Here is a 12,189-nt window from a genome sequence, read left to right as displayed (position 1 = left end):
CACACTCGGACGGAGACACGTTCACGCTGAGGGGGGCCTATCATGATGGCAAGGCAACAACAGGGTTATATTTTGTCTGATCATTTCAGCATCGACCCCATTGTCTGCAAGCCAGGTATTGGCTATTGTCCTTTTTTTAACAGTGCAAATATGCACCGTCTCAGGTGTTCTAGTAAATTCGGTTATAGGTCCCAAAGTGAATGTTAGCTAGGTGAAATAAATAAAAAATCTGCTGTGATTTTTGAACACTTTTGGGCGCTTTTGTGTAACAGCACAGCTTCTTTAAGCGCCGTGTTGTGCAGCCGATCATTACACGGGCTTTGTGGGCCCCCTGCAGGCGTCTGGGACAGACGACGCAAGGCTTTCCTCTGAAACGAATTTAGGAAAGCCGACTGACAAACAAAAAAAATGTTTCGGAGAGGAGTGGGCGCCATATTGGACTCAAACACGAAGTGAATTTATGGTGAAATTTCTCCTCGCTGGCCGCTGCAGATGTGAGCCCTGGCTTTTAGACAAGCCAGCGAGGATGCATGGCTTTACAGTTGGGCATGTTGCCTGCCAACGGGGCCTATTTAACGGTGCACACAGGCTCGCCGACCGGCCTTTTTCTCACTGTAACTCAACACACTTGCATGAAGGCAACATGTCCTCGAACGCAATCCTTTCATTCGCGCAGGCTTCCTCCCATCTCTCCCTGCAAGAAGCCATTCGCCTCAGAACATCACCGGCTCCAAAATTCCAAGTGTTCTGCAGCCCCGAATGGCGTCACCTGATTGGCTGAGAGCCTATCAATCATGCCTTTAGCCGCACCCCTCCCCCCATTCAACCACTCGCCTCTCCGTTCCAGTGTGTTTACTACACTGCCGAGCAAAAGCGAGACACTCGTCTTCACATGCACTGAACCCACTAAAAAGAACAGTTTTTAGTTGTATTCGTAAGAAAACCTCCAAGAGATCAACATGCCCAAGAGAAAGGTATGTATTCTCAAAATAATTGACATAGTTTGAGGGGGATATCCGCTATTAATGCATTGCAAACGATTGTGAAGACATCCCTCCGAGACATTACTTAATTATAACGTAATGTATAGCCGGTATTTTTCGCTGGTAATTTTTGCCTATTTTCTAGATATAATGTACATTTTTTATGCGTTAGAATGAATATTTTCCCGCTCGGATACGGCCTTTAAAACGCGTTTTCTTGCCAGAGCCGCTGTCCTTTAGGGAGTCAGAAGTCTCTTTCGGTCTCCATGCAGTTAAAGCACAAGCAGCAGCCATGCTTTGCAGCTCTTGTCCACCTTCGTCGCCGACCTACCGAGAACAAACGCTTCACTTATCGCGAATTCGCCACCAAACCGGCGAAAAGTGCCACTAGAAAATGCTTTAGTGCCTTTACTTTGCATTTTGGCCGCAAAAACAAACACTCGCCGTCGCGTTTCGATAAAATTTAATATTTTCTCTCTTTGTTCATAGTCCCAAATGGCTGCAATGGCGTGGCTCTGCCGCCAGGTGGAGCTCGGGCGCCTGTAGCAGGTCCCTCCCCCTTTGCAAAGACTCCCGCGCCAGCTTTCAAATCTGAGCTTCATGCATTCAATGAGAGAAAGAGATGGGGGAGTGAAAGGGAAAAGCGGGGCCTGAGCCCTCAAAATATGGCTCCAGTGGCCCACATGGCTGAGCTCTCACAGCCTATTACTGAAATCATGCATTACCCCAACATTTCTGGGCTGTAATCCTTTAAAATGACCTGTATTTGACATAAAATTTAGTTTTCTCTTGAAACCAAAAAGTTTTTTCAGCAGGTCTATAATTATTCGTAATATGCACCTGAAGCGTTTAGCAAGTGTTTCTTGTTAGTATAAACACCAATTAAACTCTTAATGATGCTATTTTGTTTGATTTTTCAAATTTAAAGTGTTATATTTGTGTTTTTCAGACAGCGGTAACAGAAGGAGGAGACAAGGATGGTGGGGTAAGAGTAACACCTTATACATGTGATTACAATTGAATTTTCATCAGTATGTGGGACATGTGAGGGCATTATCAGGAAGAAAGTACCAGTGTTTAATTCAAATGTGTGTTTCCTGAATACAGTCCCAATCAAATGAAAAGCCCCTCGATAACGGTCTTTGTTTTGTTTCAGCCCCAGAGGAGATCAGCCCGGTTATCAGCGGTAAGAAGACACACATACTAACTCAACAAACTTATTTACATGAACAAATGTAGTTAAATGTGTTACTCATGGTAGAAGGCTTAAAAGTAGTTACACACATCTATTACTAATTAGAAAAACCAATGTTTTGCCTTTTTAGAGAAGCAAAAACAGTTTTTCTTTTTATAAAATACTTCAATTTGATCCTTTAGCAATACCAAACTTCAAAACATGTTTGGTTTTTTTTGCATTATTAAGCTTTAGAATGAGTTAAGATTATTTATAGTAAAAGAGGTAGTAATAAAGTTTTCCAAAGTACCTTCAAGCTAATAGACATCAAGGAAGAACCCAAGGCACTCGTCTTTTATGAAAAATATATATAAAAGGCCTTTAATGCATCTGGCACATTTTAAATATAATAAGATAAAAACAACTTCAACACGTTTGACGTACCTTCCAGCTAATATAATGCCTCATTAAACAAATAAAGCGTGATTTGGAAAGGGTTTCACTAGTAAAAAGGGCCGGACTGGTAAAATACATACTAAATACCAATAGTGGGCATACTAGAGTGCCTTAGAATGATTACTTTTAGTATTTTGTCTAAATTTCTTAATAAACCCAGTTAGGAGCAGTCAAATTATTGTTATAAACTCTCAAGACAGTGTCTGTATTAAAATAAGTACATGTAGAGAACATTTAAGAGTTAAGATTCATTGTCACCCATTTAAAAAGTGGGAGCCAAAGTCTTATAATACCTTCAGAAAAAGAAGAAAAATGGCGACTCAGCAAAGAAAGTAGTGATGTATGTGTAGCTGTTTCTTGATCTCTTTCCCTTTCCTGTCCGTCACAGAAACCAGCCCCACCCAAGCCGGAACCAAAGGTCAAGAAGGCAGCAAAGGTAAGGAGATGCTAGCCCTGATTCTGAATGAACGAGACACAGGTAGTGTGTGTGTGAGTGAGAGTGAATATCCAGCCTGCTAACAGCGTGTCTTGTGGCCACTGCAGAAAGAAAAGGCTGTGAACGATAAGAAGGAGGACAAGAAAACCAAGAAGGCAAAGGAGAACGCAGAGGCGGAGGCAAACGAGGAAAACCACTCTGAGAACGGCGAGGCCAAGACCAACGAGGTGGGTAGACTGCAACAACACTTGTCATTTGAGACGTACACATGCCGTTATCAACTTAAACCGGCTCAAAGTTTTGATCTTGACCCGTGTGCTCTGTCCCACAGGTGGAGGAAGCCCCAGAGGAGGCCAAGGAGGAGGCCAAGTCCGAGTAGCACCACTGCCCTAGCTTCCTCCTCCTCTTCAGTCCCTATCCCTCCCCCCCAAACCCCCAGCCAGCCAGCCCCCCCAAGTCTCTCACATGGTTTCCCTCCAAGGCGTATTGTTAACAGAGGAATATTTTTATCAATGATTTTATAAGTATCCGTACAGATTTTTAGCACAAAAAGCAAAGCTGATTATGGAGCGCCTTGCAGATTTGCAGTGGTCATATCAAGTGTCTGCAAGCAAGATGAACACACTAAAATCTTTTTTAAATGGCATTTCATGATTATTGAAGGCTTGTTTGGTGTAGAAAGTGTGTCCCTGCCGGATTGGCTATGTTGTGAGTTGTGTATTCCTGTGTTTTTCCCCTCTGTCACCTCCTCCTCCTCTCTTCCTCCACAGATTAGACCTTCCTCCCCCTACAGTTCAGCCTTTATCCGTGTTTTATTAACGGTTCAGCCATGTTAATGTGGGTGATTCTTTTAGACCTCCTAAATGTGCAGTGAGTTCCCTTTTTGCTTCTGTCTCGTTATTTTTTTTTTATTTTTTCTTTTTTCATTGAAATCGTGTTTAAAAAAAAAAAAAAGCGTGTTGTCCATAAGAAAGAGGAAGACGAACATGTGAAACATTCCGGGAACAGCGATTGCCTCCAACCTGTCTCCTAGACGACCCTGCGTGTGAAACAGCTCCTGCTCCATCCACGCTGTCATGTCAGCTTTTCTAAACACTCTGGTTTTTTTAAACGATTGAATTTGGAAACCTTCTCTGACAAATGCAGGTGTCTGGTCCCTCTCTTATGTTCTGAAATTCTCTTAATAAAAACAAGTCCTGGGAATTTTCCTCGATATCAGGTCTCGTGTTTGTTTCTTTTAAGAGCTATAGAATGACTGACTGAAGTTGGGAGCTTCCACATGAACATGAACGGTCAATAACTAAAAGTTAAAAAAGGAGGGTTTGTTACCTTTTTATAAGCATGCATCTACAACTAAAGGCAGCTTCATTAATGGCACAGGGTGCCTTTATCACCAGTGGTGTTTTTTTTTGTTTTTTAAGTAAATGCAACCATGTATCATTTTGAAATAACACTTTAAAGCTATATTGTAGCCTTTAAACCTGTAACCTAGTTCTAATGCAGTCCATTCCATGTGAGCTTTTCAGTGATTATCTGTGTAGGGAGATGTAAAATCAGACAGCCACAGTGACCTCAGACTAAATTAAATGCCTGTAATGTAATTTCTCTGTATAAATCCAACCTTTCCTTTTAAGGCTTCCGGAAACACTGGAAGTTTGTTGATCCTCCAAACCCACCTTAGGTGGGTGTTGGCAGAGGATTTACACCAACAGGATTTATCCCACAGGTCTGTTGCTACAGATCCACAGGGAGGTCAGGTCAGCAAAAGGTCAGCAGCAGTTGGGACACTTCCCCGATCAAGAGGGCATGTCTTACTGGGAGACATTTGCGTCTCCATTCTTCGTCCGTTAAAGAATGATTCACCCTTGTTGTGAATCATTGTAATATTCCAGTAGAGTATTTACTCAACAACAGAATAAAGGCCCCAGCTGACGCCTGTACTTTTTATTCCCCCTGACTTGTAGCCATCACAAGACAGAGGGAAGTCAGAGGGCTAACACCCACTGAAGGAGCAGACAGGGTCTATCCACCCTGCATCTGTATTCTGCCTTTAGGCATCACACATTCAGATTTCACTCTACATGAACTCAAGCATGAGTGCTGTGACCCACATTTACCCCAACCCGCACACAAAACAGCACCGCTTTATTCAGCAGCATCACATAAAGAGAGCTCCATATTTAGTTCATGCATACTAAGCTGCATGCACCAGTTCATATAAGAAGCCTGGCAGCAGCAGGAATAAGAACATGCATGTAGTCTTTTAAGCAAACACAGTATGAATGGGTTTTCTGAGCTTTGAGTGTGTGTGTGTGTGTGTGTGTGTGTGTGTGTGTGTGTGTGTGTGTGTGTGTGTGTGTGCTCTTGCCTCCAGCATTGACAGTGTGTGAAGCCCAAACCTCACTTGATGCTAGTTATGATATGCAAGGCAACATTTGTGTGATTATATGGTGCAAACGATTTGCATTGCCCTCTTTAAAAATATATATATATATATATATATATATATATATATATATATATATATATATATATATTTGCAACTGGCTGCAGCAGGCCTTATGTCTTAACATCTAAACATCACTGCCGGTATTTCCACACCAAACTACGCTATGTTGGATTTCTTCCGCTATTCTGTGCACCAGTTGCAGCCCCTCTGACCTGCATTGTCATGGCCGAGCAACGGGCTCCATTTTGTCGATATTTTTGTTGGGTGCAGAGCGTTTTTGCGTCGCGCCGCCGCTAGATGGCATACTTGCCTTATCTTTTACTCCTGCAAACACAGAGGAGCTTTGCTCATAGCAGCCTGGGCGAGCTTTGATTATCCTTCCATTTTATTAACTGATAGCCTACATTAAAACGTGTTGTTATTTCTTTCGCCCTGAGGCGTGTTACTAGGAATCAATGAATAATAGGAGACAGATCATAGCATCCATCATGAAAAGACACTTCAAAAGTGGATCCTTCCAGGCTTTCAAAAACAAAACAAAATCCCATTTCCTCTTTCATTCACATGCCCCCTCATACTTTCTTTTAATCCTCTGTCAGCACGCATCTGTTTGATTTAACCTGTATTCAACCAGACGGTTCAATTAAGAGCAAATTCTCATCATCATGAATTCAGCATCCTGTGATGTGAGGTGAAAACTAAAGGTAATGTAGGCTGTTATTGATCAGACAGAAAGTTTCTGATCTCAGACACGGTGGTCTGTCTTGCCACACCGCCTTCTTTCATCCGTGCAGCCCTTATTCCTCCTCCTATTGATCCGTCCATCCATCATGTCTCCTGTGATCAGCCCCTCTTACTTGTTAACGCCTTTGATGCTGAGATGCTGACATACAGTCCTCTCCCCGAGGCATTATGACACCAAAGATCTGATTACTCCAGTATTATTTCATCTTTTGTCTGTGCATGTTTGCTGCCTGAACTGAATGTTTGTCTGCCTGCTTAACTGTCTGTCTGACCATCTGTCTGCTTGTCTGAACTTCATTGTAATCACAAGGGAGTCGTGCCCCCACCCCAGTGTGCACTCTCATTCTGTCCTCTCTAACTCTATGATGGGTTATGATATGTTGACTAAAATAGCCCCCTTTCCCTTTTTTTAAGCATGCGCATACCCTATTCTGTCATCCCACGCATTCCCAGGCAGCCTCCTCCCCACACTCATCCATTCACATCCACTGTCCACATCCCTCTGGTCAGGGTCTCGCACGCAGGGTGGAGTGAATGAGTGTGTGAGCGACCGTGCGTGTTTAGCACACACCCTCCCATGTGCGTTGGTGGTGTGGAAAAGTCTACGAAGAACGAGGGGGTGGGAGGGTGGATTCTTTGCGGAAAAGATGAGAATGACCTTTTACGAGGATGTGATTTAAATGATGTCCTCCTCCCAGGGATACCAGTGTGTGAATGTGGATGAGCATTTGTTGTGGAAAGAACGTCACACTTTGGCACATGATTACACACACACACAAACACACACACACACACACACACACACACACACACACACACACACAGAAATAGCAAGAGAGGACAATATGCACACACACGCACAAGTTGCCAACAGGTAAGCCTATATGTGTTGAAATTTTGTGTGAAAAAAGCCTGAGTCAAATGTCCTCCCTGCAGACCGGACCTTAGTGATGCTGGAAAGGAACAGTTGTTTAGTGGCAAGGTTCTCTAACATGCCACTCTGAGAGGATGTTGCTGTTGTTGTTTGTGTTCGACTGTCTTGTTTATCTGAGATGCAGGCTGCACCCTACGGGGGTGGGATGTTGCCTACAAGAGCGAGTGAATGGGAAGAGGCAGGGTGAAAAGGAGAGGGGGAGGGGGGGGAGTACCGAGAGGTGAGGAAGAAGAGGAAGGTAGGGGAGGGTAGTGGTGGGGGGTAGAAAGGGAGAAGAGCTGGATGCAGATGGGGATCTATTCTCTCCGTGCACGCAGACAAGATGGAAATGAGTGGGCGTCTGTGACGTCAATCAGTATAGACACACACACACACACACACACACACACACACACACACACACACACACACAGAGAGAGAGAGAGTGAGACACTCCCCTCCTCCTCCAGTCCCATGCTAATACATGCTTCACTGCCACAGCAGCAGTTCCACAGATCACAGGCACCCACAGCACACACAACACCCCCCATATCTGATATGGGTTTCATCTCTGACCGGGCTGATGATGTCAGCCTCTCCTTTTTTATAATTCATTCAATCTGTACATGCCATAGGCAGAATTAGTGACGGAAAATGGCAATCTCAAAAGTTTTCACAAAAAGGTAAATATGTTCATCATTCATAAGGCTAAAGCCCATGAGTCAGAACGATCTATGGTTATTGTACATGTATAACCCCCAGTAGTGAAAGATGTACTCATATATTTACCTTGACTATTAATTAACTAGTAAAGTACCATAGGACAGTGGAAAACTACTTCATTACAAGTAAAAATCCTGCATTCAAAATCATGCAACATCACATCAAAAGTACTTGTTCTGCAGAAACATCATTCAATTGATTGTGAAGACTGATGCAACACTCCTAAAATAGCATTTTGTTGTAGTTGGTTGAGGTAGAACTACTATTAACTAATGTATAACTAGTTCAGTCCAGTTGTGGGGTGTAGGGTTGTGAGATAATTGATGGGATAGAAAAGAAGAAATGTAGAGCCATCATTTGTTTTCCCGAATCTTTGATTTTTTTACAAATTCAATATTTTTTAATAATTTTTCTCTTCTGGCCTTCAACAGAGGCTATCTGAGAAGTTTGGAGAGGAAATCTCTCTTTTTCTGCCAACAACTCATAGATGTGACAAAGAGCCCCAACAGGGACCTAGTCACAAGCCTTACAGGTTAGGAGCCATTGGTTTGATCTTCACCAATGCGTTGTATTTAGCTTACCTTTTACCATTTACCATTTTGTTCCACCAACTCCAACCAAGCAGCAACCTCCGGTGCTGAAAAATGAAGCCAACACGTAGGCTAAGTGCCAAAAACTGCAGTTCATCGAGTAGCCACTTGAGGCTGGCTCCAAAAGGGAGTAAATCCCCATAGACCCACATGTTAAACTGCCCAACTTTACAGCAGGATTAAACATGTTTATAGCCTGGTAAACACAAAAAAACAAAACTGTCTCTATTGCTAAGTTCATCCTTCATGACAACTGTTCTACAATTCTTTTATAACTCGCCTGTTTAAAGTATTTTAGTGCTTAAAGTTGTGCATAATTAAGGGTGTGCCACTTTGAGTGACAGGTGGGCTGCCATCAAAAGAGCGGGCCAGCATGGACTGTAGGTTTCATCCCGCCTGCCTCAGCTCCATCCACGCTCCACCTCTTTTCCCATTTTTGGATAAGCCAGGCAACATCTACACTGGATCGTCGACGGTTCGTTTACCGGATAGTTCCGGCGCTGCCGTAAGTTCCGCCGAATGTCCCACACCTTACACTTTCTTTGTGTTTACGTCAAACTCCGGTCGCGTCGATGAACATCAACCACAACCTCTGAGCTAGCAAGCTAACGTTACACGCTGAAAATGGCAAATTGTGAACACAATTTGGATTGTGCAACAAGGCAGGCCTGGTCGGTTCTTTCGGGGAATGATTGTTAAGATTTACAAAAAAATATGTTTAAGGCCTTTTCTATCTAACTGGGACGTTTTTGGACCTAATGGTGTGGATTTGCTAGGACATAATACACACAGCGATACACTGGTAAGAGCGAATTACGTATGTATCCATCTAATTTATATAGCCCACATTACTGTATTGTTTGAACAGTTAACTTCATGTAATATTGTATGAGGCCATTTCTTTTGCGGGGTGCAAATGTTCCACCAAAAGAAGTCCCTTCCCGTGAAGAGCCACCGTCGCTGCGGCCGGAGCTTAGCACCGCCCAAGACCATTGTGATTTGTTTAAAGAAATGCAAACAACCCCTGACCATTTTGTGTGTGTGTTTGTGTGTGTGGAGGTGCCAGACCTTCCTCCGCAGTGCTGTGGAGATAGGTCTGGCAATGCGAGACTGGGCGATATCAGGAGCATCGGTAGCCGCCCACTTTCACCTTCATTTTGGCTCTTCAGAAACCTATGGGTCGTCATGGAGACTACGTCCATTTTAAACAGTCTATGACGCCAAACCTGCAGTTTGTAATGAAGGCTTCTGTCAAAAAATGTAAGTCTCAAGCCAAAGCTGAGAAAAATCTGATGACATCATCAGGGTAATATCTTTTGCTAGCTCCTCTAGAGCTACATTATACATGTGTCTTTACAGGCTCAGTAGTTAAACATGTCAAAAAAACATGGAATGCCCATTTAAGACAATAAACTTGACTTAATTTTAAAAAGTAAACTTTATTAATGCAGAATACAGTATATATTGTGGTAGGGTAAAGGTAAGGTTAGGTAAAATAATTAGTAAACTTCTAAACTTTTGTGCCCCTCCCTCTGTTGTAGATCTGCCTTTCTGTCCGCCTGATTGATCACTTGTTATGTAAGCTTGTGTCTTTGCCACCTGGCTAACATTAGGATCCATTATGCTGCATTTAGTTTGCACAAGTGAGGTCTCAGTGAACCATAAGTTCCTGAAGGGATTTGATACCAAAGAGACAAGCAGACAGGAGGCACAGACACCATTCAGGAAACACACACTATTTTCTACATCACTGCCCAATTTGGATTCATATAAGAGGAGTTAAAGTAATGCTGGCATGATTTGAGCCTGAACATAGCACAGATGGGTTGTGAGTGGAATAACAAAGCTATATGATCGACAGGTTAAATTCCTCAAGGTTTACTGATTCAGGCTCCGTGTATGGCGTGTATTTGGCAGGTTTGCCTTTAAGAAATCATCCATCCATGTCACTAAGTCGTGACGACACAGACTTCTATCTAGAGAAATAAAAAACTATTTTTGAAACACTCTGCACTGCCTTGCAGAGCACTGTTAGGGATGATTTAGCGAATAAAGTAAGAGTGCATCTATTTCAAAGTGTAGGCGGTGTGTGTGTATATTTCTGATGAGGAGGGATTGGTGGGTGGCATTAGAACTAAATATGCAGCAGTCACTTGCCTTGCCAATCGTTCTATTCATTTGAGTAAAATGGTTTTCCTGGCTGTTTTTCATCCGGGGTGTTATCCTCTTGTACCCTCAGCTGGGAGAGGACTGAGTCATAGCAGTCCATGAAGCAGGTGGGTGGGAGGCACACAGTGGGTAGGGGGGAGACGAGTAAATTAGAGGACGTGGGTGGCACAGGTTAAGGAGGGTGAATGAAGGAGGTTGTAGTGAATGAAAAAAAAGGATGAATGGTGAATACTATAAATCAATTCATTACCTGGTGTTCACCAGTCACACAAAGAGAAATCCTGTCTGCAACGGAGCACAAAACCCCTTACAAATGATTATGGCTTGCGCTTTATAAGTGCTTTATAATAGCAGGTTCAGCGGTGTCTATCTTGGCAATGGTATTCAATAAACATTGCTCTTATGTACAAGAGACTTTAAAGGTCCAATGTGTAGGTATTTCTCCCATCTAGCGTTGAGATCATATATCAACTCTCTCACGCCACGTAGTTCAAAGAACGTATTACAGCTACGGTAGCCTTCACGCTTCAAAAAGCCGGTCTCTTGCTCTTTTCAATATCATTTTTCTTTTTCTGGGCGAAGAAGAAGACTCCTGTTCCTGAAATTTGGATTTTGAATACGTGTGGTCCTCCATGTTTCCTTCTTCAAACTTGCCGGGGCCGGGAAGCGACGATACCCGTTAGCAGCATTAGCAGCAGCTGTGAGTTTATCATGTGACAGCGAAAACACAAAAAGCAGAGCAGTATGTCCTGTATGTCCCTTACCGGCTAACGTATTTCAGGATGGAGCATGAATATGGAGCGTCTACCCCAGTTCATGCGAATGCAAATGTAAAATTTCAAGCCAAACAGAACACAGATGGTGGAGGTAAATATTCATGAAAAAGGACAAGTTTGTGAACGGGCAACACGAGACAGAGTTTGATAATGAATAACTAAACACGTTACACACTGGACCTTTAAAGGGGCTGGTAATGGACGGAAAGTTACAGAGGAATGAAGTTGAAGGGAGATTGGCCACCATCCATAATTATCTCCTCTCACCCTTTGGATAGAGGATCGTGTTTCGTGCTTCAGGCTTCTGCTAACTCAAACCTGCTTTTGTTTTCATTTATACTGCAGAGGCTGTATGTGCCCACAAACCATTCCTATTTTAACTCTGAGGTATGAAAAGATTTGGAAATCTGAACAGATAAAAAAAAAGCCATTTACTTGTTTGTTAAACCTGTCGGAAATGATTGTGAGTAGACAGTCAAATCAAATGTGTTGGTCAGAGCATGTGAGAGACAGAGAGAAGGACAGCTGTGTGGGTGATTTTCTCATTTTGTCTCAGTGAGACTGAAACTGTTTGTTGAGAGTGGACGGGTGAGCAGGCTATTAGGAAAATTGATGTGCATGCAGCTGTGTACACGCGCACGCTCATGCATGTGTGCATATGCTTGTGCTCTCATACTGCTGCCGTCACTGCAGCCACCTCACTGATTCCCCTGTGACTGAAGGCCTGACAACCTCCCACACGCTCCCCACAAACCCCCCCTGCTCCTCTCGCCTTG

The 12,189-nt window shown here is 43.2% G+C and overlaps 1 long non-coding RNA gene across 1 annotated transcript; it reads left to right on the top strand.

Annotated features, from left to right (window-relative positions):
• The first annotated feature begins 835 nt into the window (after positions 1-835).
• LOC144524756 (uncharacterized) lies at positions 836-4,262 on the top strand. Its single transcript, XR_013502640.1, has 6 exons — positions 836-974; positions 1,933-1,968; positions 2,140-2,169; positions 3,002-3,049; positions 3,157-3,276; positions 3,381-4,262. It is a non-coding gene; the product is annotated as an uncharacterized LOC144524756 (long non-coding RNA).
• The last annotated feature ends 7,927 nt before the right edge of the window (positions 4,263-12,189 follow it).

This window comes from Sander vitreus, chromosome 10 (assembly GCF_031162955.1).
Source record: "Sander vitreus isolate 19-12246 chromosome 10, sanVit1, whole genome shotgun sequence".
Classification (NCBI taxonomy): Eukaryota; Metazoa; Chordata; class Actinopteri; order Perciformes; family Percidae; genus Sander; species Sander vitreus.
Note: the sequence above shows the minus strand (reverse complement) of the source record. Positions and strands in the feature narration are given on the sequence as shown.